This window comes from Rhineura floridana, chromosome 2 (genome assembly GCF_030035675.1).
Source record: "Rhineura floridana isolate rRhiFlo1 chromosome 2, rRhiFlo1.hap2, whole genome shotgun sequence".
In the NCBI taxonomy this organism is placed as follows: Eukaryota; Metazoa; Chordata; class Lepidosauria; order Squamata; family Rhineuridae; genus Rhineura; species Rhineura floridana.
The window spans coordinates 90951795-90975648 of NC_084481.1; the positions used below are offsets into that span (position 1 = coordinate 90951795).

General features: G+C 44.7%; 1 protein-coding gene across 1 annotated transcript in view; it reads right to left on the reverse strand.

Annotated features, from left to right (window-relative positions):
- TNS1 (tensin 1) overlaps positions 1-23372 on the reverse strand; it is a 471254-nt gene extending 447882 nt beyond the window's left edge. The window contains exon 1 of the mRNA XM_061609240.1: positions 23325-23372. The gene's annotated coding sequence lies outside the window, so the exon portion shown is untranslated. The remainder of the gene's footprint in view (positions 1-23324) is intronic.
- Positions 23373-23854: the final 482 nt, after the last annotated feature.

Consider the following 23854-nt stretch of genomic DNA (forward strand, 5'->3'; position numbering starts at 1 on the left):
TGACCATGCTGGCTGGGGCTGATGGTAACTTGGAGTCCACAATAACTGGAGGGACACAGGTTCCCCATCCCTGGAACAAACGCACACACATACACACACACATGGTGGTGACCCATACTGGTAGCTGCTCTAATGTATATATGTTTGTTTGTTACATATCCCTCCTTTCCTCCAAGAAGTTCAAGGCAGCATCCATAGTTCTTCTGACCCCCATCCAATTTATCTTCATAACAACCTGTGAGGTAAGGTAGGCTGAGAGACAGTGACCGGCTCCGGGTCACCCAATGAGCTTCACAGCTGAGTGGGGATTTACATCCAGGTCTTCCCAAGTATAGTCAGCACTCTAGCCAGTACATCACATCATACAGTGGCCAGTGGCCACTATATCACACTGGCTCTCCCAGTAGGCTCTCTGATATATCTTCCATAGTAGGCTATAGGGCATCACCTGGAGAATTTAGGAGTAAAGCCTTCTTTGACTGGGAAGACTTTCAGATTTGTTTTGGTACTGTGATTGTTTTATATCCCACCCTTATAACACTCAGGCTGGCTTGCATACAAAAAACAAAACAATCAGGGAAAAGGTCACCAAAAATTAAAAACAAAGCTCAACAAAATCACAAAGGAATAAATGTGTCAAAAACATCTTTTTGAGTTTTTAGTACAATATTGAGATTTTAAAGAGAACTTATAATAATATAATAATATTATGCAATCTGATCACTGATATCACACAGAGTAGGACATCCTTTCATCCTTTCATTTGCTTGTGTCTGTCTGGCTTATATTAATTTTTTGGCTCCAAGATGGGTATCTGCAGACAGAACCACAACTGAAGGATCTGCCCATTGTCCCACCATTCCCTGTGCTCTAGTGGCAGTCGAAAGTAGTTCATGTATCTCACTGTACACAGTTTGTTATATTTCTACACTCTTTCTTCAAAGAGTTCAGTGCAGCTTGCATATGATTCCCAGATGGTCTCCCATCCAGGCACAGTTCAAGACAAGACCCATTTGGCTTCACTGGTTGCTTGAAGCTTCACTTTCTTGAATTGTATCTCCTTGCTGCATGGCTTTTGCACAGTGGTTGAGCATCACTTTTTGACCAATGTATGGCCAGCTCAATTTATCTGCATTGTGGGAAGGCTGCAAACATAGTGTTAGTCTCCACTTTGGGTTCAAGGGAGCTTCAAGGCTAATTCATACAACCATTCTGCATGTGAATTAATGCTGATTTTTCTCTCCAGTCGAGACTGCAGTTTGTACTAGCTGAGTAGGTCACATAAAGACTCCCCCACAGTTGTGTATGGATGTGCGTTCTAGAAGCTGCATGTATAATAGTGGACATAACCATGATTGGCAGGGATGGGCCCATCTGATCCCTTTAGTTTAAGGAAAATGGGCAGGAAGAGGGAGTTGCCATCCATGTATTCTATAGTGGTCATACCAGTTGGTCCTCTCTAGATGGGCTGCCATATGCAACACTATTCTGATTGAAGAGATACAGTCTGCCCTGAAACCTTTCCTCCTCTGTTTGTTTTGCAGGTTGCTTTTCAGTGGGATATTATTGCTGACATACTATGCAATCAAAAATGCACTCTAAGGCTAGAAAATCACATTCGTACACACACGACTGCTGCTGTAGACACGTTAAATGCACATCTCATTCCTTGCCCTGTATAGTTACCTTACTTTGCCCATGTCGCCTTCACTGGATGCTGAATCTTAAATCAGGCAGCATCAGAACCACATGGCTCAAAGCTCTTTCCCTTCCTTTGCTCCCTGTCCTGGAGGCTACTGGTCAAGGAAAACCCATCATTTCTAGGAGGGGAGAGTGAAAGGAAGAAGCTTGTGGTTGTGTTCCACCAAAAAACTCCATAGACATTTATAGCACCCTCTTTCTAGGAAAAATAAGGAAGTGGTACAGTTAACAGCTTGAAACCACACCTCACATCACACACATACACAGAGTCGTGCAAGAAAAGGATATTAGTTGAAGAACATCTACACCAGCATGCTGCTGAGCAAAGCAGGTTTCCAAATGCACTGCATGGGCACTATGGGGATGGGCACTTTCATTGTCAGGGTATTTGGAATTCAGCACGCACAACCAAAAGATAGGATGAGCATTATGGTTAGAGACAAAAGTCACAGAGCCAGTAGTTAACTCCAGACAGCCTTTCTCAAACTGATTGCTTCCTATATATTAATCTGCTAGCATAGCTGCCCTGTCATTCAGATTTCCCAATTCTTCTGTTCCTTTTCCATTGGGTTTAAAGCCTTTGTGTTGTGCTGACACAGGCTTATTTTATTCCCCCTCCCCATTTAAGTCCACCTGTTTAAGAAAGATAAAGACTAACACAGAAGCCAATCGGAAAACCTGAGAGAGAGAGAGAGAGAGAGACAGACAGTCAGACAGACAGACAGACATCCCGACCCTGGGTGTCTAGGGTCCTCTTTTAAGGCATGCAGCAAAGCAGTTGCAGCTGCACCACCAGAACTCCAAGTTGCAAAAGGATGCAGCAAAGGCACCTGGGGTGCTTCAGCTGGGGTCCCGATGCCATGCTGAACTGTAAGGTGCTTACGCAGCAAGGCAAAGGTGATGTGGAATCATGAGGGCCACTTTAAACATGACAGATCTCCTGTACAAAGAGCTCTCTCTTGTGCATGAGAATACAATATGGATTCTTTTGCTGAGTGATTGATTGCACATGCATCCCATGGGGAAGGTGGGAAAGATATGAAGTGTACATGGGGGTAACAGAGACTGCGGGCAATCAGTGCCAACCATAGTCATTTTCAAACATTCTCCTCACCCCACCACCTCATTGGTAAAATGATGCAAATATACAGAGATAAGAAAATATTGTCCCCACCCCCACAAAATCCACTCTCTCAACCATTGCTTTGGAGGGAAGGAGGGTATTGATTTGACATGGTAAGCAGGCTGCCAGGAATGGAGACTAGTTAGGCAGCCTGGTCAAATGGTCAATTTCCTTTTGGGTTGAAATGATATACCATTTTCCTGACTGGAGATCTGTCTCCCCTTATCACTTTGTTGCTCATTTTCCAGCCTTCTATCTAAATCAAAAGACTTTACCCCCTACTCAGGGGTTCTCTGTGTGACTGTGATCACAATACAGAATATACAACAAGGTTTCTTCCATAGTATCCAAGAACACTGAAAATCTTGTGTGTGAGAGAGATGAAGAGCTAAGATGGATATTGTTCTCAGAATTCCAAAGGCAGATTCTGTAAAAACCTTAAAAAAATAGAGTCTTCTGTATGTCAAGAAATAGAACCCTATCTACACTACAGATTTATAATGGTTTTATACCACTTTAACTCCCATGATTATCCCCCAGAGTATCCTTGGAACTGTGGTTTTATGGGATGTTGAGAACTATGTTAAGAGATCCCTAGCCCTCCCCTTATTTAGAGTTCTGGAATTCACTGGGAATAGGGAATGACTATTAAATTGGTTTAAGACTGACGTCTTCATATTCTAGTGTGGCTATCAGGAACCTCCGCCCCCGGAGACTAATGAATCCTGAAGGTTTTCAAAGGGCTCTGGGGGATTTTCCGGCTGATAGGACCGGCGCTCCTGTTGAAGCCCTGGTTAATCTGTGGAATGCGGAGATGGCCCGGGCTGTCGACACGATCGCTCCTGCACGCCCTCTCCTTTGCAGAGCTCATTCAGCTCCTTGGTATACTCCAGAGTTGAGGGCGATGAAGCAAGATAGGAGGCGGCTTGAGCGGAGATGGAGACGAACTCCTGATGAATGCAACTATACGCTGGTTTGTGCTTTCACCAAGCGGTATATAGGAGCGGTGAGGGCGGCGAAAAAACAATATTTCGCCGCCACTATTAAGGCATCTCTCTCCCGCCCAGCGGAGCTTTTTAGAGTTGTCCGAGGGCTACTCCATCTAGGCCTTCAGGACACTGTAGATACTTTGGTGGCCCGCTGCAATGAGTTTGCTGAGCACTTCCAGCATAAGATCTTACGCATTCGTCGGGACCTAGACTCTCATTTTATAGCAGTTAACCCTAGTGAGGTGTCTGGTGCACAGTCTAATCATGTTTTGTTGGATGAGTTTCAGTCGGTTCAGTTCGAGGACGTGGACAAGGTGCTTGGACAGGTACGTGCAACCACTTCGGTACTAGATCCTTGCCCCTCTTGGCTAATAAAAACTGGCAAGGAGGGAACAGTTGGCTGGGCCAGGGAAGTGATAAATACCTCCTTGCGAGAGGAAGTGGTCCCTGGCTGTCTGAAGGAGGCAGCAGTGAGACCACTCCTGAAAAAGCCTTCCCTGGACCCAGAGGATTTCAGCAGCTACAGACCAGTGGCAAACGTTCCATATCTCGGCAAGATCTTGGAACGAGTGGTTGCTGACCAGCTCCAGGCGCTATTGGATGAAACCGATTATCTAGATCCATTTCAATCGGGTTTCAGGCCCGGTTTTGGCACTGAGACGGCCTTGGTCGCCCTGTTTGATGATCTATGTCGGGAGAGAGACAGAGGGAGTGTAACTCTGTTGATTCTCCTTGATCTCTCAGCGGCTTTTGATACCATCGACCATGGTATCCTTCTGGAGAGGCTTGCGGAGTTGGGAGTTGGAGGCACTGCGTGGCAGTGGTTCCGCTCCTACTTGGCAGGCCATCTCCAGAAGATAGTGCTTGGGGAACATTGCTCGACACCGTGGGTACTCCAATGTGGGGTCCCGCAGGGTTCGGTTTTGTCTCCCATGCTTTTTAACATCTATATGAAGCTGTTGGGTGCGGTCATCAGGAGTTTTGGAGTGCGTTGTCACCAGTACGCTGATGACACGCAGCTCTACTTCTCCTTTTCATCTTCTTCAGGTGAGGCGGTCAATGTGCTGAACCGTTGCCTGGACGCGACAATGGACTGGATGAGAACTAACAAACTGAGACTCAATCCTGATAAGACTGAGATGCTGTTGGTGGATGGTTTTTCCAATCAGGTGGTGGATACATATCCTGTCCTGGATGGGGTTACACTCCCCCTAAAGGAACAGGTTCGTAGTCTGGGAGTCGTTCTAGACTCTTCCCTGTCACTTGAGGCTCATGTAGCCTCGGTGGCACGGAATGCGTTCTACCAACTTCGATTGGTAGCCCAGCTACGTCCCTACCTGAGTAGGGAGGATCTTACATCAGTAGTACATGCTCTGGTAACCTCATGTTTGGATTACTGTAATGCGCTCTACGTAGGGCTACCTCTGAAGACGGTTCGGAAGCTACAGCTGGTGCAAAATGCGGCGGCCAGACTGCTAACAAGAACGAAGCGGTCTGACCATATAACACCTGTTTTGGCCCGCTTGCACTGGCTTCCAATACGCTTCCGGGCCAAATTCAAAGTGTTGGTATTAACCTATAAAGCCTTATACGGCGCGGGACCTCGATATCTGTCGGAACGCCTCTCCTGCTATGAACCGGCTCGTACACTACGGTCTGCTACGAAGGCCCTCCTCCGGGTCCCGATTCATAGGGAGGCCCGGAGGGCAGTGACAAGATCAAGGGCCTTCTCAGTGGTGGCCCCCGAACTATGGAATAGTCTCCCCGAGGAGGTTCGCCTGGCGCCGACACTGTCATCCTTTCGGCGCCAGGTTAAAACCTTTCTCTACTCCAAGGCATTTTAATTTTTTGTTAATGATTGTAATGTTTGTAATTTGATTTTAGCCTTTGCTGTTTTTAGATTGTGAAATTTGATTTTAGACTGATGTTTTTGTATTATATTGTATTTTATTGTATCTATGTTCACCGCCCAGAGAGCTATTGCTAGTCGGGCGGTATATAAGTTTTAAAAATAAATAAAATAAATAATACAGATTTAAGCCATATCCAGCCATTTTGCAGCATTTGTTAGGAGTATCTTTTGCCAGTTATGTCTGATAATGAAGCCACAACTATCTTTATTTGGATCCAGCAAATATCATGTGTGCCTCTGTAGCATGTATTTTCTAGTGCAGTTCAACCCTGGGGTACATACAGCCCACACCTTATCTCTATGTAATGTTTTAAAAGTAAGATCCTATGAATATAACTCATCTTGCACCCTCAAAGAGCATAATTCTATCATGGTCTCCCAAAGTGGATTGCATGTATCCCTGCTGTGCTAGAGACAGGAAGAGACTGAAAGAGAGGGCAGTGCAAGGAGGAAAAATTTAAAAATGTGGGAGAAAAATGCAGCCAGGAACTCATCTAAAGGAATGTAGTAGGCAGTGACAACCTAGAGATGGAAGGCTGAGCTGCTAAATAGATCTTTGCTGGGTGGGCAGAGTGCATTAGAGGGTGGGATGACAAGTTCTAGTCCATTAGGATACAGGGAGAGACATTCACATGGGACCTGTCAGAAAACGATGGCTCAGGGGCAGCATAGCAAAACCATGGGTTTAAGGATGTAATGTCTACTGTGGATCTTAATTCTGAAGGAAGGAACATTAGATCTAAGGAAAAAGTTGTGTTTGGAAATAAGCTTCCCTCACAGCAGTTGATGCATTCCATCCCCCCCACACACACACACACAAATAGGGAGCTTGGGACACAACTGTTGCTTCAGAAGTCAAGCAACTCACACCAGGAGCTTATATAGGAGCTGGAGGCTCCACCCCTTCCTGTCTCTCAGCAGTCAGGCAGGTGCTTCCATCCACTTCTCCTTTCTTCCCAAGTAGCCTTGTATGTGGTTCGCTGAGCACGTCAGTGGTGGCTCTGAAGTTCCACACTGGCTACTCTGCTTCTGTGGCCCTGGGGGGAAAGGGGTGGGGAGATCTGAGAGGAGCCAGACACGAACCGTGGTTCAGATTAGAAGTGGGGCTTTGCAGTGCATGAGGCGCTGCTTCTCATCCAGCAGGCACCCTGTACAAAATGAGGCCTCTGTCTTTGAGACTATATATATAGGCCTCTAGGGCATCCTCTCATTGTACTATGGCATGGAAAGGTGATGGAAGGGAGCCCAAGGTTGGTGCTGTTGACCAGGCAAAGGGCAGTGCTTCTGCAATCCCTTAATGTGAGGTGAGGTGAGGGCTCAGAAGAGCAGGGCAGGGGACAAATGTGGCCTTTTCTGCTATGGGCCATGCCCATAAAACTAGAGCTTTGATTCCAACTAGAGCTTTGTTTCATTGCTATATAATCGTAACGATGGTAAATTCATGCTATGGTGACACTCCAGATTAGATTACTGTAACAAACTCTACATGCTGCTGCCTTTGAAGAGAATCCCAAAGAGTATCCTGAAATTATCTACTGCCTTTTATGGAATGATCATCTGTCACTTTTAACCATTTCAGTTTTCTGCTGTCTGTTTAAGATGGTTTTGTTTAGGTGAGCTTTACATTAAACTACATAGGCTTTTATGCTGACTCTGATGTTTTAATAGCCCTCCACACTGTTTCTTTCATTCCTTTCTGTTTTATATTTGTGAGGGTTGGTGGGTTTTTTTTGGCATTTTTATTTGTGTTATGACTTTGTTTTTATCCACCTTGAGTATAGATTTTGACCCCAGAAAGGTGGGATAAAAATACTCTTAAACAAACAAGTAAAATGTATTTAAATCATCAGTCATGGTTTCTTTTTTTAAAAAGTGCAATTAATTGAAAAAGAATTTGCAAAGTTGTTCTGGGGTCAGAGGAAAATGATTCCACAAGTCCTATTCATTGCTGGCTTCTTCAGCACACTCACATGTTCACTGTCCTGAGCTTAGCCCTCTCTCTCTCTCTCTCTCTCTCTCTGTGTGTGTGTGTGTGTGTGTGTGTGTGTGTGAGAGAGAGAGAGAGAGAGAGAGAGAGAGAGAGAGAGAGTCTACTTTATATGGGTGTATATTTAAAACTGGATGTATGTGGTTATGGCCAAGCAGGGTTGTTTTTTTCAAAAAAAAAAAATCAGGATAATTTTGCATCCTGAAAGGAATGGTTTTGGTTTTGTTGTGTTTTTCAAGTCTGTTGAGAGAAAATAACACAGTGAGTTAGCAATCATTTTCAGGGCTATAGTCATGCACTGCCCTTTTTGTAGAAAAGTAGCCTAGAGAAGGAACTGGGAAAATGGTACCCCATCAACTAAACCTGACATATTCCCCTCCTTAACAACCCTGGGAGAGTGTGTATAAATGAGTGCAAGAAAAGAAAAACACCCTTGCCTCCTTTTTTCTTTTGGAGTGAAAGACACAACTGTCACATCAACATCACATTTTAGGGCAGAAAAGAAAGGAGATTTGTCTGAAACTGAGGGATCTGAGCAAGTGGGCTGAAATTAAGAAAGATACCATGGCATTCTTTGGCCTGAAGGCCCTCCTCCGGGTTCCAACTCACAGGGAGGCCCGGAGGGTGATGACAAGATCTAGGGCCTTCTCAGTGGTGGCCCCCGAACTATGGAACAGTCTCCCCGAGGAAGTACGCCTGGCACCGACTCTGCTCTCCTTCCGGCGCCAGGTCAAAACCTTCCTATTCTCTGAAGCATTTTAAGTTACACTGATTTACTTTTTAAAATGTTTATTGTATTGGATTGATGATTGTATTTTAGTATTATTTTGTTATTCATTGTATTTTTATGCTATTTTATGTTCACCGCCCAGAGAGCTATTGCTAGTCGGGCGGTATATAAATTTAATAAATAAATAAATAAATAAAATTGAAGGCTTTTTGAAAAGGAGCCATTCTACTGACTTGGGTTGTATTTTATCCCCTATTTGGAAAGAGGACTCATCCTGGAAGTACAGCACAGCCTTGGGTACCAAAAGAGGGTTCTGCAACAGAAAAGATTCTACCTGGGCCCCACTGGGATTGGTAGGGTGGAAGTTAGGAAGCCCAAGAGTAGGTGGAGCCAAAGCCAATGGCAGTCAGAGACAACTAATCCTAGTTTGGTTCCCATCTTCCTCCCTGTTGAGGGGCAATACTGAGACTAAACAAGAGGAAGCTGCCAGCCAAGGCCATCCCTTGGAGTAATTGTAAGTAAGAAGGCAGGAAGGTGGGGACTGAGTGACTGAGGAAAGACTGAGATTGGTGGGCCAGAGCCCCATTCACCTGAAAGAAACAGCCTCCATTGTTCTGCAAACTCTGTAAATGTCTCCTCACTGCTTCTCTCTCACCTTCTTCTAAAGTCCCTCTTCCATTAGTGAAAGGGGATCCTAACGATTTCCACAGCAACTGAACAGATGTCACAAACAAAAGATTATCTTCAGGCTGAGGTTAATCAGAAGCCAGTGAAATTAATCTCAAAACAAGCCAGTGACGCTTTGCAGAAAAATGTGGCAGGCAGGCAAGTTGGCATTCCCTGCTGGGATAACTATCTAGTGCATAATTTCTAAAGTAAAAAGGTAAGAGATGGTGAGATTCAAGGCTGCCCCAGGGCTGTGCCATCTGCCCTGGGGACTCCTGGCTCCTGAATTCTATTATTATGTGGACAGGCCATGGTTAGGGGGTAGTGTGGATAAAGCACTCTGCCAGGACCAACCCAAGGTATTTTGCTGCCTGGCACAGTATAGCAAATCTCTAAAAAAACCCAAACACCATCCCATTAAAGTGCCTGGTATCCAGTGCTGGCTAAGTTATTTTGATGCCTGAGGCAGAAAATCCAACTCCTTCCCTTAGGTGTAAAAATACAATCATCATAATAAAAAAATAACAATTTACTGACCTTTCATGACTTCTCAGATCAGCTGCCTGAGACAGTCATCTTGCTCTTTCTAATGGTAGGGTGGCCTTGCACTCTGCACATGCTCAAAGTTATCCTTGTTTTGCATATTCCAGGAGTCAGCTGTGATACTGAAATCACATTTTTTCCACTTGGTGCATATAAATTAAGGTTATTGCTTTCCTGTTCTGTTTTTTATGGGCCCAGAATAAAAATTCAGGGTTGTTCAAGCTTAGCTGCTTTTGATAAGAATGAGAATTCTTATCAGTTAATGCTTTCAGGCGTAATGTAAACACTTTGGCTAATCTGACTGCACACAAAAGCTTCCTTATAATCTGAAAAAAGGCTGTTCAACAAACAAAGAAAGGAAATTGCACTCCAAGAAGGATCTTGTCCCTCTCTGAACAGAGTGCTAATTTGAAATGGAGCATTTGAACTGACTGAGAGTGCTTTCATGTGTGAAACTTAAGTCAGGTTGGGTTTAAATCAGTTTGCCATGCAAATATAAAGACCACATAGCCAGAAAGTACTTTCAGATTACAAATCTCTTGCTATTCTACATGAACAGCATTCACCTGTGGCACCAATAGTGAGATAACCCCTTATGACAATGGCCCATAAAAATTACAACTCAGTATTTTGCCATAAGTCGGAACTGACTTGAAGGCAGTCCATCATCATCATCAATTTGTTATGAATGACTTCACAAGTTTTCAGAGGGTTGTGTTCAGTCCTTCTACCAGTGGATTTAGTTATTACAATTCAGTTTGTCGCTTTGTGTGAGTCAAACTAGGGACCCCTCCAGGTATCCCTTTTCCTGAGCATTCATGATGATTTGTGCTCATGATGGTATTGAGGCGGTTACACACAATCTCACTTTCAATTTGTGCCTCCAAAAGTTCCAGGGCAGTCACACTGCTTTGTTTCTCACCAGCCCATGTCCTGTAGCTTCCTGCTAGAATCCTGTAACATTTTATACCACAAATATTCCAGGGTGTTTTTTCTCTTTTTGACTCACTTTTGTTGTGCTATAGTGCAAAAGTGCCTCTCCCGATGACAAATAATAGGATAAGATAGAGGAAGCATGGCAAAACAACCAATAAAGCAGAATAAAGTGTGGACAGTGCAGTATCATTCCACTAATGAATATTATTGTATTAATGATGGGTTGCAGAATACTCCCACAAAAAAAATGCACCAGTCTTGAGAAGGTCCTGATATGAGGTGACAATTAACTGAGCAGCCTTGGGATCAGGTAAAGGAATGGAGGAGGGAAGTTTGTTTCCCTGCCATGGTCCCCACAAAAATAACCTCTCAGCAGCTTCTATATCCATTTCAAGGGAAGCCTCCATTGGACGCAATAGATAGAAGCTTCCCTTGAATGCAAATAGTAACTTCTGAGAGATTGTGTGGCAGGCAGAGAAAGGGATTGACACCACCAGCATCACCACTCATAGGGTTGTTTTTAGCTCTGAGTTACAGTAGACCCACTGAAATTAATAAACCTAAGTTAGTTATGTCTATAAACTTCAATAAGTTTACTCTGAGTAGGACTAGCATTGAATACCACCCATAGTCCTGATATATCTGGGTGGAGGAAGGAAGTACAGTGGGCGAGACAACATGGAGAGCAGGAGATGTGCCTTGGTGACATGGGGCAAAGGAAAGGGGGGAGGTGTCTTGGCGATGTGGGGCAAAGGGAGAGGGAGGTGCTTTGGTGATGTGGGACAAGGAGAGGGGGAGGGGTTGGTGTACAAAGCATGCAGGGGTGGAGCTCCTAGTGTATAATTTTTTTTAAAAGCCTATTAATTCGTGCCCAGTTTGGTCCACAGTTGCATCACCCAGTGGAAAGCACCCTGACAGTCCCCTTTATTATAGCAACAGGTAGAAAAGAATTACAAGGCAGCCGATAATGCCAATAAATGCATGGGCAGTTGAAGCCAAATGAGTGCCACATCACACTTGCTGCTGGAAATCAAAAATGGCAAAAATGGAATGATATCAGAATGAATTGAAAGGAGGGGGCATCTTTGGCTACCTTGGGAGTTTCACAAGTCAGCTGGTTCCCTGCAATCCTCTGGAAAAGAGCCCAAGAGCAGCAATAAACATGGACTGGGCAGGGATAATCCAATGAGAAGGACTGCCAGTTATGCAGAGCCGTTTAGTGGAATCCAAACTGATGCTAGCTAGAGCATAAGGGAGAGCTCAACAGGACAGGTCCTTGGTACGGTGGTGATCCAGCTACAGTGTAAGCTTCTCTATGTGGGGTGGCATGTTGACTGACAGACTGGGGGAATACGTGAAGGGGGAATGCCGCCTCTTATTTTTGCACTGGGAATATCTGAGGGAGCAACAGGCCAACACAGTCTTCCATCATCACACAGAGAGAAGGCCTGCTTATTATATGGTGACAAGTGAAATTATGAGTGTGTGTAGGTACATATTTGCCTGCTAATGACTCCTGTGCAGTTTTCTCCAGGTGATCTTGCTTTGTCCCTCTCCTCCACAACTGTGGATAACATAAGGATGCCAGGAATCCACTACTTCAGCATTCCCCAAGCTGGTGCCCTCCAAATGTTTTGGACTATAGCTCTCATCAGGACTATGCTGCCTGGTGCTGCTAGTAGTTGTAGTCCAAAACATCTGGAGGGCTCCAGCTTGGGGAAGGCTGCTCTACTTGAGCACCTCTCATTTCCATATAGCCCCAAAGAACATTCTTCAGAGCCCTCTAAAAATACTGCAGTTTACACAGCCCCATAGATTCCCAGAGAGCAGAAATTCTTCCCCCTCCCCAGCAGCTTCACCACAAAGAACAGACACCTCGTGACTCCACGTAGGATGAGGATAAATGTGTGGTACTTAATGAACATGTCAGCTGCTTCAACAAAATACTTTAGTGAAGAGCTGAAGACCACTGACAACCTATTTGACTATTTTTAATCATGTTTTTATCCCACACTTCTCTGAGAAGCTTAGGGCAGCATACATGGGCACAGGACATTTTATTTTCACAACAACCCTATAAGGTAGGCTAATCAACCAAGATCGCAATTCACCCAAGGCTACCCAATGTGCCTCATGGCTAAATAGGGATTTGAACGTAGGCCTCCCTACTGACTGATTGATTTCATTAGTTATATTTATTAGACATCTCATAAAAACAGTTTTCTAGATGTCATAGAAAAATCAGGTTAAACATAACAATAAACACAGTACTACAATAGAAAATTCATAATCTACTATATATTTTGGAAAGTTGTTTGGTATGCATTTGGTCACCTCTTAAGATATCATAACCAAATTTTGCCTGGTGGTTCCTGAGATCAAGGAGCAGGTGTTTGTCTATGTCTGGATAGAATTGAACATCATTGAACAACGAGTGGTTGCTGACCAGCTCCAGGCACTATTGGATGAAACCGATTATCTAGATCCATTTCAATCGGGTTTCAGGCCCGGTTTTGGCACTGAGACGGCCTTGGTCGCCCTGTTTGATGATCTATGTCGGGAGAGAGACAGAGGGAGTGTAACTCTGTTGATTCTCCTTGATCTCTCAGCGGCTTTTGATACCATCGACCATGGTATCCTTCTGGAGAGGCTTGCGGAGTTGGGAGTTGGAGGCACTGCGTGGCAGTGGTTCCACTCCTACTTGGCGGGCCGTCTCCAGAAGATAGTGCTTGGGGAACACTGCTTGACGCCGTGGGTACTCCAATGTGGGGTCCCGCAGGGTTCGGTCTTGTCTCCCATGCTTTTCAACATCTATATGAAGCCGTTGGGTGCAATCATCAGGAGTTTTGGAGTGCGTTGTCACCAGTACGCTGATGACACGCAACTCTACTTCTCCTTTTCATCTTCTTCAGGTGAGGCGGTCGATGTGCTAAACCGTTGCCTGGACGCAACAATGGGTTGGATGAGAACTAACAAACTGAGACTCAATCCTGATAAGACTGAGATGCTGTTGGTGGATGGTTTTTCCAATCAGGTGATGGATACATATCCTGTCCTGGATGGGGTTACACTCCCCCAGAAGGAACAGGTTCGTAGTCTGGGAGTCGTTCTAGACTCTTCCCTGTCACTCGAGGCTCATGTAGCCACGGTGGCACGGAATGCGTTCTACCAACTTCGATTGGTAGCCCAGCTACGTCCCTACCTGAGTAGGGAGGATCTTACATCAGTAGTACATGCTCTGGTAACCTCATGTTTGGATTACTGTAATGCGCTCTACGTAGGGCTACCTCTGAAGACGGTTCGGAAGCTACAGCTGGTGCAAAATGCGGCGGCCAGACTGCTAACAAGAACGAAGCGGTCTGACCATATAACACCTGTCTTGGCCCGCTTGCACTGGCTCCCAATATGCTTCCGGGCCAAATTCAAAGTGTTGGTACTAACCTATAAAGCCTTATACGATGCGGGACCTCGATATCTGTCGGAACGCCTCTCCCGCTATGAACCGGCTCGTACACTACGGTCTGCTACGAAGGCCCTCCTCCGGGTTCCGACTCATAGAGAGGCCCGGAGGGTGGTGACAAGATCAAGGGCCTTCTCAGTGGTGGCCCCTGAACTGTGGAATAGTCTCTCTGAGGAGGTCCGCCTGGCGCCGACACTGTCATCCTTTCGGCGCCAGGTTAAAACGTTCCTTTATTCCCAGGCATTTTAATTTTAATTTTAATTTCAATTTTTGTTAATGTATTGTGATGTCTGAAACTTGATTCTGAGCCTTTGCTGTTTTAGACTGTGATATTTGATTTGAGACTGTGATGTTTTTTGTATTATATTCTATTTTATTGTATCTATGTTCACCGCCCAGAGAGCTATTGCTAGTCGGGCGGTATATAAGTTTTAAAAATAAATAAATAAATAAAATAAATTTTGAATCAAGATGGTGGAGTGAACTTTTCAAAACTGCACTGATTTTGACCACTGATTTCAAAACTGCAGTGATGTTTTGGTTCCTTTGAATTCCTGAGCAATGCCGGGTATGAGGCTACTAATTAAATAATAAAATCTGCCCCAGCATAAAATCTAAATACAAAGGCAAACTTTTTGAACACCACAGAGGCTTTCTGCTTAGAATTTATTTGGCTGAGACAGCAAAATAAAAAGGCTGTTTTACCCCATACTGTATCTATAATGTATAATGTATTGACTACACAGCCAACCTGGACTCTTATGAAACAGTCCTGACTTTTCTTGTCTGGAGTGGGCATTCTATAAATTGCATCTCTATTCTGTAGCAACTACTTCCCAAGGGAAAGATTACCATTGTGTAGGTGGTAAGTTTAATATTTGCAAACATAGAATGATATGGACCCTGCAGAGCTCTTTCAAAAACCCCCTCAAAATCTAATGTCTTTGTGAGGGAAGCAAACAATGATCTGTGCAATCAACAGCTGGTCAGGTGGCAACCCTATCTCCTCCAATGTTTCCTATGGTTTACTTTTTGATGGCACTCTAGTTACCTGGAAAGTTCTTTTCTGGAAGAGAGGGGTATTCAAATTCATTATCTCAGATACAATAGCATTCGCATCTGCTAGTGATTTTCAAATGCTATCCCTTTAGGGACTCCTTTCTTCATTGACATCTGCAAAGAATCCCCTTTGTTTTTTGCCACGGTAGCCTTGTGCATTGCAGAAGATTCTGGGCATCTATCATACAGTCTGTTTGTTCATCCCAGGTCTGTTGGACCTCTCATCTATTCCCCTGCATGGTGCCATCAGGTTAGGACTTCAGGACAGTAGTCCAAGGCTTCTCTTGGCAGAATGAGCAGAAGGCCACACACCCACATGACAGGGATTGTCATTGACATGTCAAGATTGTGTGTTGATCGTTGTGTGCCGATCTACCCACATAAAACAAATTCACACACAGGCATCTTCCAACCAAACCAAACCAAACCAAAAGTCCCATGGCGATCGGCGAATGGCGACGGGGGCAGGACTGTGAAATCCGGAAGCCCCTAGTCATGGACCGACACATGGGCGGTGGATATAGACTCAGTTGTCCCGGCTCAAGGACCAAGGCAGTTGAGTAGTTTGGCAGCTATATCCACAACTGAGCAATCCTATTCAGGAACCACTCTGCTCACCCCGTATGGGGAGGGGGCTAGAAAAGGTGCCCTAAACATAGTCTGCCTCATCTCTCTCCCTAACTGGATTACCGCGTCCAGTCGGGTCACCACTTAGTGGTCGCAAAAGACAATTGAATTTTGGAACATGGAATATACGGACATTGTTGGACAATACAGATAGTGAATGTCCTGAACGCAGGACTGCCATAATCATGAGGGAGTTGAGATGTTTTAATATTGACATAGCAGCACTCCAAGAAACTCAGACAGCAGGAGAAGAACAACTGAAGGAAGAAAAAGGAGGTTAAACCTTCTTCTGGAAAGGACTGCCTGAACAAGAATGACAAATACATAGAGTAGGTTTTGCTATTAAAATAATCTTGTGAAGCTCTTGTCAGAAGTTCCTATTGGCATTAATGAACAACTCTCAACTCTCTGGTTAAAACTTGCCAAAAACCAACAGGCAACTATTCTAAGTGCTTATGCACCAACATTAGATGCTGATGAAGATATCAAGGAAAAATTTTTATAACTAGCTGGACACCACCTTATCAGAGATACCTAAGGAGGATAAAATTATCCTCTTGGGCGGTTTCAATGCAAGAGTTAGGCGTGATTTTGATTTATGTCCAGAAACCATTGGGAAAGAAGGAGTTGACAATAGCAACCTGAATGGAATGCTACTTCTGACTAAATGTGCAGAGCATAATCTTGTTATTACAAACACACTCTTTCACCAGAAAAATAAATTTAGAACATCATGGAAGCACCCTCGGTCAAAACACTGGCATCTCCTGGATTACGTAATTGTCCGTGCCAGAGGTCTTCATGATGTACTCCTCACTAGGGCCATGGCGAGTACTGATGACTGCTGGACAGATCACCGATTAATTCGATCCACTATGGCCATTAATATTGTTCCTCAACATAGGCTCCAAGGAAGAAAACCAAGACGTAAAATGAACATCCATGCCCTTCAAGATCCTATTAAGTGAGCCTGCTTTCAAATAACTCTCAAGAAACATCTACTGACAGAACTCCCTGAAAATGTTGAGGAACACTGGATTAAACTGAAGACATCCATTATTGCAGCATGTGAACAAACTATTGGATACCAAACTAAGAAACATCAGGATTGGTTTGATGAGAATGATAGTGAGATTGAACATATCATCGACAAGAAAAGGAAAGCCTTCCAGATATGGCAAAAAGACATTAACTGTGCTGCTAAGAAAAAAAATCTATGACAGTGCAAAGGCTGAGGTCCAAAGAAGAACTAGAGAACTTAAGAATGCCTGGTGGATAAAGAAAGCTCAAGAAATCGAGCACTTTGCAGATGCTTACAATGCTGGGGGCTTTTTTAATGCCACAAAGGCCATCTATGGACCAACAAATTATGGTGCAAATCCCTTACGTTCAATGGATGGTACCAAACTTCTTAAGGATAAAGAGTCTATTGCACTGTGCTGGAAAGAGCATTACCACAATCTCCTTAATCGTAACTCTATTGTTGCTGGTGAGGTCTTCTCGCAAATTCCACAACAAACTAGAGACGAGTTTGCAGTATCCCCTAATTTGGATGAAGTCAGTAAAGCCATCAATCAAATGAAGAAAACAAAGCTAGTGGACCTGATGGAATTCCTGCTGAGGTCTTTAAGAAGGTTGGCCTGAACTTACACAACAACTTCAGAAGCTCATCGAAAAAATCTGGATGAGGGAGGAGATCCTGGAAGACTTTAGGGACGCCATAATTATCACTCTTTTTAAGAAGGGTGATAGAACAGATTGTGGGAACTATCAAGGCATGTTCCTTCTTGCTACCGCAGGTAAAATCCTTGCAAGGATCCTCACAAATCGCTCCCTGCCGATCTCAAAGGATGTCCTCCCCGAATCTCAAAATGGTTTCCGCCCTTCCAGGGGGACAGTGGACATGATCTTCACTGCACGACAGCTTCAAGAAAAATGCCGGGAGCAGAATGGACCTTTATATATGGCATTTATTGATCTGACTAAGGCCTTTGATACTGTGAATCGAACTGCTTTCTGAACCATCCTTCTGAAAACTGAATGCCCTGATAAATTTGTGAATATTTTGCGACTCCTTCATGACAACGACAATTTTGGATAACAATGGCTTTCAGAGCAATCCATTCAGAGTCGGATCAGGCGTAAAACAGGGATTTGTCATTGCTCCTACCTTATTTGCTATCTTCATTGCTATGATTCTACACCTTATTGAATGGAAACTTCCTACTGGTGTGGAAATCATATACCGAACAGATGGAAAGCTTTTTAATCTCAGTAGGCTGAAAGCAAAAAGTAAGGTAATGTAAACCTCTGTCGTAGAACTTCAATATGCCGATGATAATGTAGTATCTGCACATTCAGAAAAAGATCTTCAAACTATCCTAAATGTCTTTGCAGAAGCATATAGAATGCTTGAGCTCTCACTTAATATTAAAAAAACCAAAGTGCTTCATCAACAGATGTGAACTAGTCCCTGTGTAGCACCATCAATCCAGCTTAATGGTGTGACGCTGGAGAAAGTTGATCACTTCCCGTATCTTGGCAGCCATCTCTCTGTAAAAACTAACATCAATGCTGAAATTCAACATCGTCTGAGTGCTGTGAGTGCTGCATTCTCCCGAATGAACCATAGAGTGTTCGAGGATTGGGATATTTGCAGGGAGACTAAAATGCTTATTTACAAAGCCATTGTACTACCGATCTTACTGTAAGCCTGTGAAACATGGACCATCTATAAACGCCACTCCCAACTTCTTGAAAGATTCCACCAATGCTGCCTCCAGAAAATTCTGCAAATTACTTGGGAAGATAGACAGACTAATGTTGCATTTTGGAAGAAGCAAAGACTACCAGTGTTGAAACAATGATCCTTCAACATCAACTTCGCTGGATGACCATGTTGTTTGAATGCCTGATCACAGTCTTCCAAAGCAGCTACTTTACTCCCAACTTAAGGATGGAAAATGGAGTATCTGTGAACAGCAAAAGAGGTTTAAAGATGTTCTTAAAGCGAATCTAAAAAAATGTAGCATGAACATTGAGAACTGGGAAGTCTTGGCCCATGAACGTCCCAAATGGAGGTCAGCTATTATCAAAGGTGCCGTGGACTTCGAAGAAGCACAAATACAGGGCGAACAGGACAAACGAGCTAAGCGGAATGCACGTCAAACAAATCCTCATTGTGACCATCTTCCATCTGGAAACCTATGTCCTCACTGTGGGAGGCTGTGTGGATCCAGAATTGGCCTCCACAGTCACTTACAGACCCACTGATAAAGACCTTACCTTAGAAGACAATCTTACTCGGCCATGAGTGATCGCCAATGAATGTCCACATTCTGAAATCATTGAATTAATATAGATTGCTATCAAAAGAGCACCTTCCCCCCCCATCACAGCATAAGGGAACCCAAATACTCTTCCGATTAGCCCAAGAGATCCATGGCTTGAAAACCACTAGCCTTTGGTGCTCTGACTGTCTGCTATAAGGCATCACAAGCCTTTTCACCTTTCTCCATTTCTTCCAGTATCCCAGCTGGCAGCAAAACATCTGTGAACACACTCTCTCTCCACACCATACACTTAAAGCACTCTTGTACCACTTTAACAGTCATGGCTTCCCACAAAGAATCCTGGGAACTGTAGTTTGTTAAGCATGCTTAACATTGCCACCCTGGGCTCCTGATGGGAGGAAGGGCGGGATAGAAATAATAAATAAATAAATAAATAAATAAATAAATAAATAAATAAATAAATAAATAAATAAATAAATAAAATAGGCATTGTAGCTCTGTGACAAACAAGCTATAGTTCTCAGGATTTGGGGGGGGAAAGACATGACTGTTAAAGTGGTATAAGAATGCTTTAAATGTATGGTGTGGATGTGTTGCACCCTTGCACAACTCTGGAGAAGAGAAAAAAATAGTCTCCCTGAGCAAAAGAAAAAAGAAACAATCCTCAAATAGCCTGACCAATGCTACTCCACCGCAGCTTAAGTATAGACCTCAGGGGCCCAAAAATAGAGAGTAAATGCCTTCTGGATAAGCTGTTTTGGGCACTGTGGGTTTGCTAACCCCATAGGTGTGCGAGGCATGCCCATACTCTCTGGTGCTGTGTTCATATTTGTGACTGAGAAGCATAAAATAGGTCTCAAGTCTTGGGTGTTCTTTCTTTCCTTCTTTCTTTGCACAGAGTCTTTCTTAAGATTCTTTCTATTCTGGGCTGTTCCTTCCTCCTAAGTGCTGGTTGCGGGGAGAGGAAGAGTGACTACTATTCTCACTTTGAGTGAGACTGAAACTGGCACAGGTGCAGAGAATCAGCACTGGAAGAGACCCATTGCAAACTTGTGCCCTAAGACTGGATAATTGTGGGCCTAAAGCATCTGCAATGGATACTTGTATGGCCTTTTCCCAAAGATCTCCAAGCTCTGATATGCCAGCTTCCATAGGCAAGTTGACTACTACAATAGCAAGAACATTTCTCAAAATATTTAATTTGAATAATACTTCTCTGTGCTTCAACCCCATTGTTCATATCATCAACAAATAGGCTGAACAACTATTTTTCCTCTTCTTTCTGGAATACTTTACAATGCACCATGAACGTCAGGAAGACTCCCTCAGGAATGACTTGACTTTCATCTGAATTTATTTATTTATTTATTAAATTTATATCCCACCCTTCCTCACAGAAGGAGCCCAGGATAGCAAATAAATGACAAAACACTAAAAAACTATAAATATTTTAAAAACAAACAGCTTTTAAAGAAAACATTTAAAAACATCTTTGAAATAATTGCAACACAGACCCCCAACTGGGGTTAGGTTCCTCTTAAGTGCTCCATCCTTCAGATGCCTAACCCAGCTACTCTAAGATCCCTCATCTAATTCCCAGCTTGCCCTCTATGCTCTCATTCACCTAACATTCCCTTCAGACTCTCCCTCAAATCCAGCCTTATCTCCCAGGGCCTTATATACTTCTTCACACAGCACCACGTAGTCAAACTATGGAATTCACAACTGCAAGATGTAATGCTGGCTAGTGACTTGGATGGCCTTAAAAAGGGATTATGAAAATTCATGATGGATAAGATCAGTGGCTACTAGTCATGATGGCTATTTTATCTCCAGTATCAGAGACAGTATGTCTCTGATATGCCAGTTGCTAGGGATCAAGAGCAAGAGAGGACTATCATGCTTATATCCTGCTTGTGCACTTCCCATATGCATCTGATTAACCACAATGAGAGCCAAATGCTGGACTAAATAGGCCTTTACTCTGATCCAGCAGGGAGCTTATGTTCTCATGGCATTGCTTTATAAAATGGCTCATCCTGTCTCAGATCCAAGGTCTGTCTTGACTACAGGTTGCCCTTGTCCATACAACTGATTCCTTGTCTGTCTAGGAGAAGATTCAAGTGTTTCTTATTTTAGATGTTTTGAATTAGCTCCCTTTTATACACAGTCCATTTCTCTCCTGCACTAAAACTGCTGTTTTTGCCTCCTATCCAAATACAGCTAATTCCTTCCTTTCCTTGGAACACTAGGAAAAACTTCTTGATGGGAAGAGGATTGTATCAGTGGAATCAATTACCTAGAAGGGTAGTGGGCTCTTCTTTCCTGGAGGTCTTTCTTTAAGCAGAGGCTGGACAGCTGGGAGTATTTTAATTCTGGATTTCTTAAAGCAAGCAAAGGGCTGGACTAGATAGCCAGCTTTCTGATTCTATGTTGTTGCCATTCATCTTCTGCCAAATAAACATTGCTCCTACCTCCGGTCACCAACCCAACTGCCACGTCAGCTTTAGGACCCATCCAGTGCCCCTTTAAGTTGAAATGGGTCTTTCTGCATTGACACTGATATTGCATTGACGCTCTTGCAGGAAGTATGCCATTGAATGCCAGTTCCTGGGACTTGCAGGTAGGGAGAATGCACTCAGCTCCTGCTTGCTGGCTTCCCAGAGGCATCTGGTTGGCCACTGTGAGAACAGGTTGCTGGACTAGATGGGCCTTTTGGTCTGATCCAGCAGGGCTCTTCTTAGGTTCTTATTATGCACATTGAACATTTGCTCTTCCAGAACTGCCAAGATTTGGCTGTTGCCTGTTACTGTGTTGCAGGTAGGTAGAGCGGGATCAGTTCATACAGCCCTTCAGCTTTTGACATCCCCAGTTTCAATCTATAGCTGTAAATTAGTGTCTAAAGTTGGAATGCAAACTAGACTGACTCAGACAATGGCAGTGTGACTAGGATTACAAAACACCTTTTATGTTCATTTATTTATTTAAACATATATCTTACTTTATCAGTAAAATTTCAAGGCAGAGTATTCCCCGCCCCCCCAGAAAAATGTCCCAGAAACGTTCAATCTGAAACCAACTCAAAGAAAACAAACACATACAAGCATAGCAGACCTGAAGCCATGGCTTCTCAGCTGTCAAAGGCAGATTGGAAAACAAATGTTGTCTTTAAATAGACAGGAGGGAGGGGGGCTGAACACACACCTCCTGTGGGTGGGGCAGAAGCATTCTAAGGTTTCACAGGTTGCAAAAGGTTGTGTACACTGTGAAGTGACCTGAATTAAGAATGGGGCGGAGGGGTGGACAGGCCCACCCTTGAGAATTTTTGAATTGTTTGCAGATCCCAAGCATATATTTCCTCTCTATCCAATGATGCATCTTTTCTTCCTTTTAAAATCACAGGGTGTCAGTATCTTTCTCAACACAGAAAATTAGGACCAGTTCACACAATCACACTGCTGGTAGCCAGCAGTTGCTGTTTGGGCAACTTATTTGCTATGTGCTCAGTACAATCTTGATGTGTCCACCTCCAACAACGATTGTACAGGGCACACAGCAAATAAGTTGCCACTCTGGGCATGTGCTCAAAAAATAATAATAATCACAGCTGGTGCCTGTGACAATGTTTAAGGCGATCGATTTGACTGAGTTCACTTCACCTGACACACCACTCTTTCCCTCTGTCTCTGTGCCTTCAGTTCCTTCCTCGTGCATGGTTGAAAACTGCAGCCTCCCCACCCTCAGCACTTCCCTCCAGTGGTGGCTGGTGCCCATTGGGGACTAGCAGGGAGCCCAACAGTAGGCGCATCCAGAGCCAAGGTCAGGCAAAGGCAACTAAACCTAGTTTTGTACCTCACTCTCCTCCCTGCTGAGTTCTATAGGGGCAACACTGAGGAGGAAGCTGACAGCCAGAGACAGCCACCCCTTGGACTGGATGTAAGGAAGGCAGGAAGGCTGGCGGGGGCTGGCTGAAGGCGGACTGGTTGGTGGGACACTGCCCCATTCGCACCCTCTGCGTCTTGCTCCTGAAATGGCCGCTGTTGCCACCTTGGAGGCGTCTCCTGCACACCTGTCAGAAGTCTGCTCCTGCTCAGCTCCCTCGCATCCCTTCTTTCCTCTGGACTGGGAGGTATTGCCGCCTTTTAGTCGCCCCCGCCCCCCTCCCCAAGTTTCAAACTTTTCTGAGGCGTCTGTCTCCATCGGTCATAGCCTCCGGCCGCTCGTATCTCCCACCCTCTCTTCCTCTCTCTCCCCCGTCACCTGGAGGAGTCATGACGTTCTCGGGACTTCTCACTCACCCTGGGTAGCTGCTTCCTCTTCTCGGTGGCCGCCGCAGCCGCTCGCCCTTCGCGCCTCAGGGCCCCAGGGGCCCCAGGGCTCCGAGGGCTCTCCTCACAACACACCAGGCTCACGGTGCATCCCATCCAACCCGTGTCCCATGCACTGCCTCCAGCGGACGGCCAGGGGATTCAGGCAGCCGAGGAGGCTGGCTCTACCCCGATGGGCTCCAGGCTTTCAGAGCGCCAGCTGCCCAGAGGAGGGGCGGCGGGGGCAGCAGCAGCCAGTGCCCCAAGCTGCAGGCTCCAGGCCGGGCACGTCCAGGGAAGAGTGGCTTGAGCGCTGAAGACGCTGCCTGGCTCACACGCCCCCCCTCTGCTCCTCCTCCTCTTCCCCTCTGCTGCCTGAGGCTGGAGGAAGGCACCTTCTCTCCCCCCCCCGCCTCTCACACATATCCTGACTTCTCTCTGCTGCTGTGCCTCTCTCCAAAAGGGCATGTGGAGGGGGATTCAAGGATTCCCCACCCCAAGCACACGCCTTGGTCACTAAG